We start from the raw sequence: 17,065 nt of genomic DNA on the forward strand, positions 1-17,065 counted from the left end.
TGGTTGCAATAGCTAGGCATTGAGACAGGATGCATGCCCTTGACCTTTAAGCTGATAGGATTATGTAAAAAAAACCTCCCTTCCCCATTTGCCTTTAAAAGCAAGTGCTTGTGTGATAATAAACGGAACTGCTCAACAGAACCCCCACCGCATCTGAGTGTCCTATAACTGGGCTGGTTGGGGCAGGCGGTGTGCTCACCTCTCTTCACAGCTCTCTTCCCCCATCTCCTTCCAAAGGGGACTGGAGGGAAAGAGGAATCTGGGCAATTTGCTCGCCCACTGAAAGGAGCGAGGCTAGGGCTCTTTGGGTCAGCCAGCGGCGGATCCGACAGAGTGGTGCTCCATGTGAGGCGTTTTTTAAAACTCGTGGGTGAAAGGCGAGTAAGTGAGGCCCCCAGCTGCTCGGTCCTGAAAGAAGATCAACGAAGGGTGATCAACCAGCCGAGTGGCCCCCGCAACCACGGTAGTCGCCATGAAGTAATCCGCCTGCATGTCAGGGTGAGTACCATAACAGGGGGAAGTCCCTGCACTTCTCTGCCCTGTTGCTCCCTTTGTCCCCTCCTCACAGGGCAACATGGGAGGTGTGTGTGGAAAGAGTGATGAGATAGCCTGCAAGGCTGTAAAGTACATGTTAAAAAGCAGAAGCCTAGAAATATCTGACTCCACGGCAACCAATGCCTGGCGTCATGTGGTGAAGGTGGCCCCTTGGGCACCTTCGTCCAACTTGTTCTCATATGAGACTTGGGACTGGGTTCAGACCCTGGCCAGAAAGAATGAGATTAGTCATGGGCTAGACCCCCCCTTAGGGTTCTACCCAACCATCTCTGCCCTACAGCTTTGCTTCCATCCCGAGCATCAGGAAGGGGCAGAAAGGGATTGGGCGCAGTTCGATGAGGAGAGAAAAAAGGAAACAAAGCTGCCAATGCAAGGCCCTGAGCCATTGAGTGATACCTATGCCCCTACCCTGTACCCTCCTCTCCCGGCATACTCACCCCGCCAAAGTTTAGCTGAAGGAGAGAAAGTGGCACCTGAAGAAGTGGAGGGGGCTATCCCACCTTTTAAAACACCCCTGGTAGAGCTGCAGGTTTTTCCTGTTATGGCTCACTGGGAACCCCCAGCCGTCCACAGCCCGTGGAGGGAAGTGGCCCCTCAGGCCTATCTGGTCAACGTTGTAAAAGAACTAAAAAAGGCTGTTGCCAAGGCCAGGACTTTATCCTCAGCCTTGCAGGCTCAGACACAAAACTTAACCGAAGCCTTCAAGGCATTTAAACAATACTTCCCCACCCTTCAAGAGACAATGTTTTGGTTGCAGAAGACAAAGTCATTTTAAAAGCCAATGTCCCAAGGCTAATTGCAAAAAAACCCCTACCATGCCTTGTCCCCCTCGATGTAAAAAAGGATTACATTGTAAAAAGGACTGTAGGTCCAAATTTGACAAAGCCCCTGGTGGAAATAGGCTAGCTGCTTGGTACCCTTGGGAAGCTCATGACCTTAAAGAGCTGAAAAAGGCTTTGGCAGAGGATGGGCCCAATTCCCCACGGGCAGAAACCATCCTCCAGGGCTTAGCACACCAACCCTGCACGAAGCAAGATTGGAAAATGCTCTGTAAGGCTGTCCTCCCCCCAAACTTGTTTATCAAGTGCTGTGCCTTCTTTAAAGAAGAGTGCCAAGTGCAGGCAGAGATAAATCAAGCAGTAGCGTTGCCCAATGCCACCAACGCTGGACTCACCTTCCGGCAGGTCCTTGGCAAAGTTTCCTGCGTAGGTGCCAACAAACCCTTTTGCAGCACTGTGGCAAATTTCACCGCCCCCAAAACCCGAAATAAGCGGACCCAAAACAAGCAGGCCTCAGGGGCAGCTGCGGTGGCCATCAGCTCCCTCTTGGGAGTTATTGGAGCGGGTACCGGGACCGCAGGAACACCCTTGGCACATCAACAGGTAGCTTCCCTTAAGGAGGCAGTGGACATAGATCTTGGCCGCTTGGAGGTGTCTGTATCACATTTAAAAAAAAATCACTAACATCACTTTTTGAAGCTGTTTTACAGAATCGACGTGGACTAGACCTGTTGTTCTTACAGCAAGGAGGATTATGCGCTGCCCTCAAAGAAGAGTGCTGCTTCTATGCCGACCACTCTGGAGTGGTCAAAGATTCCCTAGCTAAGCTTAGAGAAGGGCTAGAAAAGTGCAAAAAAAGAGTGAGAAGCCAATAGTAATTGGTTCCAAAGCTGGCTTTCAAGTTCCCGCTGGCTCACCACCCTGCTGTCCTCCCTGGCGAGCCCCCTAGCCATTTTCCTTTTCTTAATCGTCTTGGGGCCTTACGCCATGCGCCAGGTTGTGTCCCTTATAAGATGCAACACCACTTATCTCGTAATGCTCACCCAGGTGGTAGAGGAGGTGGCCCATAAGGAAAGCCCTGACAGTCCTTGGGTCAATATGGCCCTTTAAAAAAATCAACACAAATCTTTAAGGCTCTGCCCCACCCCTGCTTGGCTGGATAGTCAATGACGGGTAAGATTTCCAGAGGGAAACAACCTAAGACAGGCACAGCCACCAGAGGGAATGGAGGTGAGGCTGGGAAGATTAGCCGCCTCCAGCTGCCTTATTAAAACAAAAAGGGGGAGTTGTCGGGCCTTACTAACGCCACCTTAAGTGACATTACAAGCGGTGCCATTATGGGCCCACAAGGGCATATTAACATGGCAGCCTAAGATGGCGCTGGGAGGAAGTAGGGTGGGAGTGTCTGCGAGAACCTTGCCTTAGCCCTTATTGGCCAAATACGTGCTTCCGTGCTCGTGAACACTGCATGATTGCAATAGCTAGGCATTGAGACAGGAAGCATGCCCTTGACCTTTAAGCTGATAGGATTATGTAAAAAACTTCCCTTCCCCATTTGCCTTTAAAAGCAAGTGCTTGTGTGATAATAAACGGAACTGCTCGACAGACCCCCGCCGCATCTGAGTGTCCTTTAACTGGGCTGGTTGGGGCCGGCAGTGTGCTCACCTCTCTTCATGGCTCTCTTCTCCCATCTCCTTCCAAAGGGGACTGGAGGGAAAGAGGAATCTGGGCAATTTGCTCGCCCACCAAAAGGAATGAGGCTAGGGCTGTTCGGATCGGCCGGTGGCAGACCCGACAGAAAGGACCTGGCAACACCTTTCACTTTGTTGTCATTTCCAGAATTAATGTAACTTTAGTTTTTATATTGGTTCCATAAAGTTCAAAGAGTGTTTTCTAAGCTGATATTTGTGGGGTTTTTACTATTTCTGGGAATATTTTAGACTTTTTTTCCAAATTAAAAAAAAAAATATTTCCAAATTTAAAAAAAATTATTCTGTGCTTGTAGAGTACATTCCTTCTCTTGTTGGAGCATATTCTTCCTCTCCTGGCTCTGCTTTTTAATGTTCTTGATCATTGCACTTCAATTTATAGAGTAAGTAATTCTTCATTTAGGAGATTAACTTTAAAAAATAATGATATCCTTAAACTAGCAGATAAATTTAACTCTGAGCAATGAAAACTACTAAATATTAAAGGAAGAGTTTAAAAGTTTACCCCTTCTGTAGCCATGTGTGACAGGTAGCAACATGTCACCTGAGGCTTTCTAAAACTCTCATAGAAAAGGAAATTCGTTCCTCCCAGCGTAGGAGGAAGGGTTCTGGTGATGGTGTGAAATTCTTTTGCAGTTCATTCACAATGAAAGCAAGTATGGCAAAAGCTTTTATCTTGTGGCCATCGAATCAATCAAGGACATATGTAGACATAAATATTTCAGTTGAATTTTAAATATGGAATTTGGACCAATAATAGGCACCTGCAGGACCTTGGAGTACAAATTGTCCAGTTAAAAAAGGTAATTTAAAATAAAGGAACTTTCCCAAGATTACCAAATACCAAAGCACAAAGATGACTTAACTGAGTTCTTCCATTCTTTCTACCATGTATTAAGGTACATATATGTTCTAGGTTCCTTTATGGATCCACCTCTGCCTCTCTTAATGATTAACATGACAAAGTAAAAAGAAAAATTGTAAAAATATAACTTATTAAACCATATTAAATTCAATCACAGAGTTCAATTGGATGAGTGCCAGTCTCTCAGCTCTGCGGGTGAGTACAGATTACTACAAGGTTCTGAGAACTGTTGGGAAGTGTGTCTAACAGACTGTGCTCAACTATTTCTAATCACACAGCTCTTAGGTTTGAGGTTTTCTGATAAATCCTAAGATTTACCCCAAAGCACTTTCTTCCAATGCAGCTTTCACTATGTGAATAGTCTATAGGTGGTTTATTTCCATTAATAATGTCTTTCTATTCATTATTAGTTAGCATATATGTCCCCATATACTTTAAATAGGAGAGAAATGTTAAGAGTTTAGACAAATTATACACAAACTAGTAAAGCATCTTTATTTTTCTTTCCCAGAGACGAACGGACTAATATGAATATGTTAAATGGCCAGTGTTAATTATTCATTTTAGGGCAGCACTGATCATTATTCGCTGAAGGAATGTTAGCCGGATGAATAATTGAGACTATACAGATCAGAGCCTAGTTAATCAGTTAGGAACTGAAGAGTTACAGTAACCTGATCTTAGAATCATAGAATTTGAAGCATGAAAACACCTAAAAGCGTTAGTCTCTAAAGTATGGTTCTTGCCTCCCAAGAAGTGCCCCAGAGGATCCAGTGGGGTATAGGGAGTTAATACCAGAATGTTGAAATTTAAATTTACTTTGTATTTGGAAAGGAAACAAGGCAAACTTTCCTGATATTTGATCCATTGTTAAACACCAATGCCATGGTTCAAAGTGCATTTCTGAAATCACAAGTCATAGCCTGCTTGTGAGGTTTTCCAAGGGTAGGAAGGGAGGTTGACAACCCAGAACCAGGAAGTAGTAGCACCTGCAGTCATTCACTGCCTTTTAAAACTCAGACACTTATTGTGGTTTACCTCTGAAAATTTTTTGTTTAAATTTTTTTCTCGATATCAGAATAATTTATCTTAATTTTACTAATAGACTTTATTGCTTTTGTTTATTTTTCACTTCATTTTTTTTTAAAACAATGGATAATCAATTTATTAAAATAGTTGACTTAAGCATCTGCAATGGTTACTTCTACATAAAATTCTGGCTGAATACTAGTGGAAGTAATCTGCTTAATTTCAAAAGGGTTGTGCAAGTCAATGAGTCACTTGTGGATTCTCATCTGGAAATGATCCCATGTCTTAGAACTTTCACCACAATGTTTTCTTCTCAAAGTCTTGATAAGCATCCATACTGTTCCTTTCACACTGAGATTCTTTTCCTGTGCACCTCTGACCAAGTTAGCATGCACCTGCACCAGGGATTTTACATAGTGGCTGGTTACGGTAATTGGAATTCAGTGAATCGTCACCTATGGTTCCACGGGTGTTTGTTCAGTATCTTTAAAAGCCCTGCTGTGGTGGGTCTTCCTGAGTGACTTGCCCCTGAGTGAGAGCGAACCCCACTGAGTCATCAGCAGGAGCTGGCATACTAGAGCTCCACAGCACCTGCGACCTCGTCTTCCTCAAAAAGAAAGCTGCTCCTGTTTATACTCTAGTAATCTTATCTGTATTTTCTCTTAGTTCTTTAATAAATAAATCTGAAGACAAATTAAGATAGTTCTAAAAAGGAGCTTGTAGTTTCTCACCTGTTTTATTGAAATGTTTCCAAATAGCTTTACAGCTTGCAGTATAAAATGCTGTATTTGAACTCTATCAACTTTTAAAATAAATGTTATATCTTGTTTCAGTTTGAGCTTCTCTTCTGTCTTTAAAAATACATTTTAGAGAACTTACAATATCATTGTACTGTCTTCCAAGGCTTGAACAACTTTGCCATGGGTGAACCATCTCATTAAATTTAGATTCTTAAAAGAAAATCCAAAAGCTGGCTGGTTACCTCCATTGGTTAGAGCATGGTACTGATAACACCAAGGTCCAGGGTTCGATTCCTGTTCCAGCCAGCAGCCAAAAAACATATAAATAAACAAATTTCTACTAGAAACTAATAAACCTACTTCTATCATAGCCCTAAACAAACAAACAAACAAAAAAAAAACCTGTAGAAGAGAGCTAAGAGACAGTGACAAACAAAAATTCAATCAAGGTGACCTGAATATAACCTCTGATTAAGGTGTGGATTGTAACATTTATTCATTCAATAAATACATTTTTTTAAAAACAGAAGAAAATCCAATGTATGTTTAAAATACTCCATCCTTCACACACACCTGAAAAGACAATATAAACAGGTTGTCCTGGAGGTAACTACTCGTCTCATGGGATTTAGAGAATGAGCTGCTCACGGATGTATTTCTGTGTACTTATTAATGTTTTTAAATGAATGCTGTGTATACCTTTCATTACAACTATACCATCAAAAGACTGATCACGGATATTGTCATTCATTCAATGAGAGGGTACAATTTTCCAGAGTTTCTTTGTTGAGTAGAGTCATAGACACATGGTTTTTAACTGGCAAAAAAAAGTTAAATCACTCACACGGTTGTCTGTTTTAATAGTTGCACACAATAATCACCAATTTATTGGTGTCTGTCATATCCAGGGCAGAATGTGCAATAGTGGACTCATATTTGATTTTTAATTTATTTATTCCACTTACTACTTCATTTTGTTCATGTTTCCTAATTATTTTGATTAATCCCCATAAGTTATTATGGATAAATAAGTTACAACTGTTTACTGGATCTTGCCTTTTTACCAGCAACCAAAATAGTAGATGTGTGAAAATAGATCCATTCATTTAATGATTGGATCAGCAATTCATTTAATGATTATATGATTTTTATGAGATTTCCATTATTTGAAGAAAGCCATATTTTTATCATGCCCTCTGAAGGCAAACCTTTTTCATTTCGTTTAAAAATGTAATAACTGCAAAGGTTATTTTTAGCACTTAAAGATAATAATAAATGTCTGTCTCTTCTATTATTCAGGATGCTACTCTGATGAATTTCTATTTGACTTACATGTAATTCAAGCAAATATAGTGTTCTTTGTTATCTGTCCTACTAAGACTGTGAGGTCCTTTGGTCTATAGAAAGTACACAGATCTATCTGCTTTATAAACTGCCTTAAACTATAAACTTGTGATGTCTTCAGAGAGGTTAGAGACTTTTTTTTTTACAATAGATGCGTCTAAAAAGAAACTGAGTAGACTAAAGTATTATATGTAAATATTCTTGCAAACTTTCAATTTTAAAGTTTCTATCCAATAAGCTCCTTTTGACACTGAGTCTATTCTGCTTTTCGTTAAATGGTAAAGTCTAACAGAACTTCAGAGATCAGATAAATCCCAAAAATCCTATTGGCAAAGCCAAACTAAAGCAAAATTTTGGAAAAAGTGATTTCCCCTCCCCCCGATGTTCCTCCAAAACATTCATCACTCCTTCTATATCCCCAAAGGTATACTTAATTTAAATCCCACACATATTTAATTTCAATTTTACAGTCCAATTGCTCATAAAAAATTTAGTTCAGTAGAGGTCGAAGCCTCTCCCTTCTTCTGTCAAAGAAAAAGTTTGCACTGTTAACCTTACATTAGGCCTTTTGTATCATTAGTGAATTAACCAGCTGTGTGATTCTAATCACATTTTTCTCTGCTGCCACAGCAAACAACCAGTGTTTGGAGATCAAGTCAAATTGATTCAAATAAAAAGAAATGAGGATAGCTATACAACATGATTTCAAATGAGTGTTTTCCCTTGGATCATTTATTAACCTCTTATCAGAAAATGGAGCAAAGACCGAAGTGCTTATTTCACTGGGAAGAAATGTGATGATTCAGTGAGTTGTTTTCCTACAGAATCAATAGAAAGCAGATGTCTGTCCCCACCCCCATCCCCCGTCCCCACCCCCATCCCCCAACCCCACCCCCAGCAACATAAGCTGGTGCATGGATCCCTGTTTGTAAGATCACATATAGCATGTCTGCATCTAAATATGGATTTGTGTTACTAGAAATCATGTGTGAAACACTGCTGCTCCACTCCCATTGATTTTTAACACTAGGTAAGTGGGATGTATTGTTTATTATAACATTGAGCCAAAATGAATTTGCCCTGATCTGTACAGGACTATCATCTTAGTCTAGATCTAGTATTTTTGTAAGCAAATGTGCAACTTCAAACTATCCTTATGCTTCCATGGACTATCTTACCTAGAACAAATTAATTATTTCCCAGACAAAGAAAACAGCAGGCCGAGATAAGAACAATCTATGAAATAGGGTGCTTTAATCATAAAGTTGGCAGAGTGAGCCCCACTGGTTTTATAGATTAAGACCTTATCTTTGTTACTATAAGCAATCGTTTTTGGGAAACTGCCACCTAGAGTACATGGATGAAAGTGATATTTTGTTACTTGTATTGACTTTTATTTTTCCTTATAAAATTAATCTGTGCCAATACAGAAAAATAAGAATATTCCAGGTAAGAAAACACAAACTAATCTTTAATACCACCAGTAGGAAATAATTATTACAAGGGTACCTCAAAAAGTTTGTGCAAAATAGAATTAAATAATACAAATATTTCCATGAAATTTTTTGAAATACTGTCATATTAGTTAGCATTCTGATACACATATTTCCAGATGTTATAAGCTCATTCCTGTCCTAAGGGCTTTGCAGTGCTGTTTCTTCTGCTTAAAATGTTCTTCTCCTGATCTACATGAGGTTGCTTTATTCAAATTTCAAATATCACCTCTGAAGAGAAGCCTTCTCTCTGACCAGTATAGACAAATTAGCTCCATCTCATACTTCCAGCCATTTTCTACCATTTACTTAATTTTACCTTCTCTATATCCTTTAGCAGTAGCTGCAATTCATTTGTTTCTGTTTGTAGTATGTTTCTCATCATTTCTACATCACCTGTTATCTCCAGAACTTACAACAGTGTCAGGCACATTTTTGTTTTTTCAGGAAATATATATTGGCCTGTTGACTGGAACTAGCATACTTTTCCACATCAGTAAATATTTCCCCAGAACATTCCGTGAAGGCTATGTCCTGTGATTATGTGTATATAGGTATGTGTGTATCATAAACTGTTTTTATCAATCAACCTACAATAGCAGGACATTTTGATGGTTCCCAATTTTTCACTATGCTAATTGTGTAGTGATAAGCATTTTAATAGCCACATTGGCGTGCACATCCTGGATTATTTCCTTAGAAAAAATTCCTAGAAGTAAGATGGCTGCATCAAAAGATATACACTTCTTAACACCTTTGGCAATATGTATAAAATTGTGCTGCAGAAATACGGAACTCATCAACACTCCCACTAGTGATATAGGAAAATACTTATTTCACACTTGCTAACCCCCAAGTACTGCCACTTAAAAATCCTTGCCAGTGTCACTTTTAATGTGAAAACTGAGTTAAAACTACAAATACTTCACATTCACGCTTGTGTCAAGCTAGCATGAAGGGAAAGTGACCAGACATGTCTCAATATTGCTTGTCAGGGCACTCATCGTGACATTCCTTTAACTGAGCGTCCTTTCACTGTCGACTGGACCTCTTCTTGTTTTTATGCATCTTTTATTAGTAGTAGCAAGACTGAAACTGAATTTATGTTTCCAAATGGGCTGCTTTACACTATAAATATTATCCAATGTACTTAAGGACAGTAATGTTCTAAATTTAAATCCTGCTTTTTTTTTTTTTTTTTTTACATCTAACAATCATGTAAGAAGAAATAAATCTTAGGCCAGAAGCCAATTTGGTTTGGCAACAGTATTTGGAAATTATTGCTAAATATCTAAACCTCTTCATAAGAATTAGAGAAATACTAACATCTGAAAACTATGTGGGTTTAATGAGAAATGAAGTCTATTTCCTGACCCACCTGAGAAGAAACACAATGGGATATATTAAGAGAGTCCTTCCTGTGTGTCCAGGGTGTTCACAGACTCCTTTGCTCAGTAATTCATTGACTTGGTCAAAAAAGTAAGAGCTGAGCATTGACTAGTATGAAATGCATTGTGATACAGAAGCCACCAAGAAGCATCACAGTTGATTTGTGAACCCAAATACGCTCTTAACTCAACATGAATACCAGGAAGAAAAGTTTCAGGGCAAGAATATTGAACAATCTCCAGGCACTACCTAACAGGCTGGATTTTTTTGTCTCTTGAAAGCAAGCAAGTACAGAGAGTTACAGAGTACTGCGTGGTACCTGGGAGAAGTAGAACCAGAAGCTGAGTTGGATGTGGAAATCAGAGTTGCAGTCAAAAAGGCAGGAAGACAGACAAGTTTCTTGACCCATGTTGCATATATGGGAAGAAGTATTTGTTCAGGAGATGGATGGTAGAACTCCAAGTGTGGGTAAGCACTGAGAGACGGGTGAGGACATTGGGTGCAAGCAGACCCCAGAGTGCCTTAGCTACTGATGTGAGCAAAATCATTGAGAAGCCTATTCATTAAGAAGAATCAAATGGTTACAGTAATATTGTTTGTGTTATAGCTTAATATTTGTAGGTAGAAGTCGATATTTCATTGAGTTAAAACCTCATCTATGCTTTTCTAGATAGATGGTGGGCAATAAAAACCTGAATAGACCCAGTTGTCTTCAGAAAAAGACTAAATATATAACTTGTGAATTAAGACCTTCCACCCTGGGTTCCAAAGAGTCTTTTCAGTGTTTGTCCCTTTGAGTATCATATGTTCTGTAGAGGATTAGAAATCTTGATTCTCATTTGATTTTTAGACAGGGCTCTCTGGCTAAAAATACTTATAGGACAAAAGTCCTTAGCTAGGAAGCAGTGGCCTACAGCCAGTGGGCCAAAAGCCTATCTAATCAACTCTAATCAAGTAAATGTTGACTAGCAGTTAATTCTTAGTATAGGGTTTTTAGCTAACAACCTTATGGAAAAGTCCTTAGCTAGGAGGCAGAAACCTACAGTTAAGTGGGTAATAAATAGCCCATCAAATCAACTCTAATCACTGTTCAGGTGTGGGATTGTATACTTTAGTGATTTTAGAGTTAACAGGTGGTTGATATACCAATCTTGTTAAGAGATTTTAAAGAATTCCTGTAGGAAAATATGTGAGAAATGCTTGCTGAAGCGAAAATTTTTGTTAATGGAAACTTAAGATACGATCACAGATAGAATCATAGGAATGTAATGATTGTTTTAGCTATTATAAAAATAGTTATATCTTAAGTTAAAGATAATGATCACAGTGTAATTAGCCTAACATTTCACTAATTATACTTTGGAATATCACGCTGTTAGTTTTAATGATGTTACTATGTTCCATTGTTTAAGCTATACTTAGCTTTGGATAACTTTTGTCACATTGCCCATATTTCTGTGTCCTTTTGAAATGATTGAATCAACTGATTTTTCTTGTGAAACTTCCTTTTCCTTACAATAAAAACAGAAGCTAACTTTGAATCGGGGCTGTACCCAGTTTCTCCTTCTAACAAAGGAGTTGCTGAGGTGCAGTCCCTTCAGGCTTCTCATTGCATTCATGTTGCTTTAAATAATCTTTTTTGCGTCACCGTACACAGCGAGAAGTGTAACAATGTTCCAGCCAATCCAGGTGACTTATTAGTCTTCCTTTCCATTGTTGCCCTTGCCTTCACTGTTTTCTGTCTGCAAAGTGTAGATTTTACCACGTGCTTAACACCACCGTCCAAATCCAATTCACTCAGGCTTTAGTCAAATGGTACCTTCCTTAAGTATTTCTTTGATCCTCTGCTAAATCAATTTCTTTTTCTTTGTGCTAGTAATCAACACGTTCTGTTCTAAATGATACGTATTCCTATTCTTAACGTTAGTCCCCAATTGGATTTGAAATTTCCTGAGGACAGATAACATGCCCTTCTTTTTAAAAATTAAGTCAGATGTTTCAATAATTTCCCCTCTTTTACACTAATACATACTCATTATTAAAAGTTAGAAGTGCAATGTCAAAGATTACCCATTGTACTACCAAGGAAAGACATCTATTTACATTGTGGGATATTTAATTTCAGCCATTTTATTATGCATGTTTTTGTCATTGTGATCTTGCCAGATATAAACTTTTGTATTATAATAGCTAATATTTGTTAAATGCTGAAATGAGCCAGATATTGCTTTAAGTTCATTTTTAAAATCTAGAAGTTTTAAAATTTTTTAAATTTAGAAGTTTTTCATCATGAATTTCATGGGTATATATTTTGTCATTATATTAATTGGTATCTCTTCCCTGGCTAGTGTAGATACATTTATACAAATTGCTTGTTCGCACCTTCTCTTTTGTGACAGTCCTTTCCAATTCTTTGCCCATTAATTTATTGAATATCTTAGTGTTTTCCTTACCAGCCTGCATGAACAGCTCTGTAATAGAAGTAAGAAAATATGCCTGTTGGAATTACTACAGACTGTATCTGTGTTTGATGATTTCGCTATTTCAGTTATTCCCAGAAATATAAAAGTTTTAAAATGTTATCTCTTGACTTTCCAATTGTAATTTTTTCTACCCCTTTTAAATCTATGAAACCTTTGCTTCTTCAGAGAATTATCAAATATTTATTTTTATTTTCTTTTAGTTTTTAAAAAAGTAGATATAGTTGGGTTTTTTTAACAACTAATTTTTATTCTTCCCGTAATTGACTTATTCATTTGGTAGTATCGCTGAGACAAAGATCAAAATTTAAGAGAAATGTATTTTCTTTTGATATTTAACCAGTTAACACCAGTGGCTTTGCTTAGTCACGTATATGCATTTTGAAGGCTCAACACAGGAACTTACCAAATCTAGGCGCAACATAAAAACTTGTTACACTTTGCCTGGGACTTTGGTTTTATAGCATTGGCTGTGATTTGAAAAAACAAACCAACACAAAAAGTTGGTGGTATTAGTGCAGTATCCTATTGAATGCAACAAATTTGGCTTTGCCATTTCTTCTAGGATTCTTTTAATGGAAGATTTCTTTTCTTTCAAGAGAGGAAGTAAAATGCACAAAGAAGAATTTTGATGTTTCTGTATGGAAAGTATGTGTGGCATAGTGGGCAGAAGTTTCATTGTAATTCTTTGAGTTGTCCTTTTATTATCTTATGCTATAGCCAAGAAATATTTAAATTACAACACAGTTTGGTCATGGTGGCTTCAACATTCATGCAAAACAAGGAAAAACTTTAATAAAACAAAATCGTATAAAGTTTTATAAAAACTTTTATGAAATAAATACTATAACTGAAACATCAAACAATTTAAATAATATTTATGCTAAAGTCGAACAATACTCTATTTGCAATACAGTAGAATTTAAAATCTGCTAATGTGTCTAGTTTAAATGTTGAATATCTACTATGTATATTTGTGGAAATCCATGCAATACATACTAGTGTGGCATATTTATATTAGATGTGACTGAAGCAATGAGACCCTATGTAAACACTGAGACCCTACGTAAACACTGAGAAATGATTGCATCAGTTTACTGTAACTGCTTTTAAGGTGCAGTGCTTATTTTCATATATAAGTTCTAAAACCTTTATTAAAAACCATCATTTCATATGTATGTCATATATACATAAGAAACTTCTGATCAATAATTTTAGCCCTTAAGAGCATTCCTATCAGAACTTCTCCAAATATTCTACCCAAATTCTTTTATTTAAAAAAAGAAAAAATGCAAGGCAAAACATTTTGTCAACAATGGATTTATATTGTCATATTTCTGGTTAAACAAACAAAGAAAAACCTCACTCCTCATCAAAAGAACAAAAAGCTAAGCCTGAGGTTGAAATGATATGTAAAATTTTAAGAACTGAGTGGAGAATAGATTTATTGTGATTCACTAAGTGAGAATTTTAAATCGAATACTCAGAGCTGATTACTTTTAATACAGGAGAGTAGTGTAAATCATTATGGAAATACTGCCACATAAAACACATTTCTAAAGTCACACATATAACATCTACATAAATATACAGGGGCTGGGTACTCAGAAGTATAACAGATGAAAATTAACTTAGGTGTGAAATTTGCTAAATTACTCTCAATCTCAAGTTTTTGTCAAAGAAAGTTTTCCTCAATCGTAGAAAAATTAAAGCAGTTAATTTTCTGGCAAAAACTTTAATTTAGAACACGTAGGTACCCAGGCATTCTTGTAGTAAATGTGTAGAGTATGACGCATGCTCTCTGTGTGCCCTTACTACCCTTGTTTATAAGCAGGGGTTAATTTCTGATGAAATTTGTAATTTAAAGTGACCTAAACTCTTTTGTTTCCTCTAAAGTCTTGCTCTGACTTCAGAGTTGATTTAGGACTAGTAATATTCTGAAAAGCGAAACCGGGCCTGTTATTTTCTGCATCCATGTTGCACTAAGAATTTTTTTTTTTATTATGTATCCTGCAATAATCACCATGATCTTTCTGAAAACTGAGCCTGTTGTGGCCATCTTCTGAAGCTTAAATTCTAGCCTAGATTTTTCTATTCATATTTTATCCAAATTGCTTTTTATTTTGAAGATCTCATGATTTTCAAATTAACTTGTTTCTTTATTTAGGATATTGTCTGCCTCTGTAAAGGAGAATACACATTCCCTGTGAGCAAGTTCTGTCTTTGCTACTTCCGTATTTCCAATGCTTTTCATGTAAATATTTATTTAATGAATGAGGAAAACATACCTTTATTCCAATGACATAGCAATCTGCAGAGCATTCTTTGTGGGTTGTCCTATCCCAGTTACCCAGTCTTCTCATAATTGGTATCAGAACTCTTCTCTTGAGAACACTGAACACAATGCTTCTTTTACAGGCCCCAGCCTCTCCCCACCCTAGACACGCAGTTCTCAGAGTATGGTTTGAGGACACTTCACTGGTTGCCGAGATCCCATCAGAGGGCTCATGTCAAAACTATTTTTATAACAACACCAGGATGCTCTGTGCCTTTTTTACTTGCTCTCTCAGAAGTGTACAGTGGAGCTTTCTAGAGGCTGGGTGACGTGTGATGGTGGCACGGCTCTCACCTCTAAGGAAACGGGTACTTGTGTACTCTTGTGTTCTAAAATTTTTTCTGTTTCAGTGTGGTAAATATCATCTGTGACCCACATAAGCATAGGCCTGTGATATAGTCTCTGGTTCTCATGCGTAGTAATTACACATTGTTTTTAGGAAATATTAACTCCATATTCCAAATAAATAACTCATAAGTAGACCTTTAGAAACACCATTCATAAGCAGTGGATCTGCTATTTCTGTATGGAAGAGGATGCTAAATTAGAACTTTTCTGTTGTCAAAATTCATCAGAGGTTCCTAAAACCCATACATACCAAGAAATCCAAGATCCTAAATGAAAGAACAAAACTCTTCAGGACATGCTAAATTGTGCCATGATCACCCACATCCCTGTTGTATATGTATGAACAAATCCTTGCATGAAGATGAAGGTAGTAAGGATTCCTTTGAAGCAAGTAGTAAGTGTGTATATATTTCTCCCATGAGAGAGAGGAAGGGGATTCTTCCCATTTATCTCAAACCAAGTGAATGAGACTTTGAAAGAACCACTTGGAGAACTTGTCATGTTTCCTCTAGAGTGTGGGGTTAGAAGACAGTCTAAAACTAGTCCAGAAGCAAAAAGTTGGCAGCATTTTGAGAAGGCAAAGCGAAGAGAGAAAGGGCTGCCCTTCAACCAACAGTGAATAAAAGATGCATGTTCTCTAGGGGCCGGGTAGGGAGCTGGCTGCGAGCTTTCTTGAAAAGGAAGGGGGCTTCTGGCTGTGAGCATAGAAAATATCCATTACTGAAGCTGAGGAACTGTGCAGGTTGAGGGAGCTCCAGGCAAAGACAGGAGAAGGTGTGGGAGGTGAGCAGAATGTAGGGTCTAAGGAACTCTCAACTGTTGCACAAGAGAGAATCAGGTTTTGACATTTGCCACAACTAGAGGGTACCGGTGTTTTATTAACTGTACAAAGGAAATACGACTCCCCTTCACTTGTCTCTTCTTCCTGCCCTCCCTTGGCCACCCACCAGCAAATGCAGCTAGAAATGAGGGAGGAAGTGTCCATGGGAGAGAGGAGCCAACCACTCCTCCTTTCCCCACTGCAAGATCCCCAGCCTGGTGCAGAATGGAAGTTGTAAATTGGATGACCACTTTGAGTGTTGATATTATGCTGGAGAAGGCTTTTTAATACCTGAAAAAGGAAACTACTTATTTATAATGGATAAATCTTTATATTTATCCATTATTTATTTATCTTGGACAAGCTATAAGATCTACCCAAGATTCCACCCAGGAGTGGGAGGATGGAGTCCACAGAGTAGATTCAAAGGGACAGAAGTTAAAAACAAGTCTTCCTCTCGAACATTTCAAAGGCATCTCGGTCATGTGCTCAAGTAGAAATGCTCGAGACATGTCAACTCCTGATAAATTTATACAACTTTTCATCCTGGTTTTCAATGTGACCCCATCCTCTCTTCTCAGCATTGCCTCTCTTTAAACAGACTTGTTTATATCTTTTTTTCTTGTTTTTTTTCAGCCTCATAGAACTCTTTGGTACCTCTACCCCCAGCATCCCCCAGTGTTCTGCACACCTGCGTATATATGATTTCCTCTTTCTTGAATTTTCTTCGTCTTATTTCTGCCCGTTAAAATCCTTTGAGACTTTCAAGGTTTACTTCAAAAGTTCTTTCATAAAGCTTGTAAAGAAGAAACAGCTGGGACGTCAAATCCTGAAGTCCTTTACGAGCTACTAGTAGCATATAACACCACCTCTGCTTGATGTCTAAGGGTTATTTTTACGGGATTTACTCCAAAAAAAAAAAAGACAGGTTCCTGATCTCTAGATAAAGATTAGTAACAGATACTGAGCTATCTCCTGCTCTAGCACACAGAGCTAGGCCGTTTGCACTTTGCCCACTACACTTACCCACTTACAATACCAAGAACAAGAAGTACCCCATTTCCAAAGAGCCCCAGATGAATGCTGATTCAGAACATCGGACAATCCCTTAAAAACAACATCAGTCATATGAGATGGAAGAGAGCACCACAGAGAGGAAATTTAAGCTCTTCTATCTTC

At 38.3% G+C, this 17,065-nt stretch overlaps 1 pseudogene; it reads right to left on the reverse strand.

The window, feature by feature from the left end:
- Positions 1–5,089: 5,089 nt before the first annotated feature.
- On the reverse strand, positions 5,090–5,494 carry LOC134380948 (small ribosomal subunit protein uS10-like; annotated as a pseudogene).
- Positions 5,495–17,065: the final 11,571 nt, after the last annotated feature.

The sequence above is a fragment of the Cynocephalus volans genome, chromosome 6 (assembly GCF_027409185.1).
Source record: "Cynocephalus volans isolate mCynVol1 chromosome 6, mCynVol1.pri, whole genome shotgun sequence".
NCBI classification, from domain to species: Eukaryota; Metazoa; Chordata; class Mammalia; order Dermoptera; family Cynocephalidae; genus Cynocephalus; species Cynocephalus volans.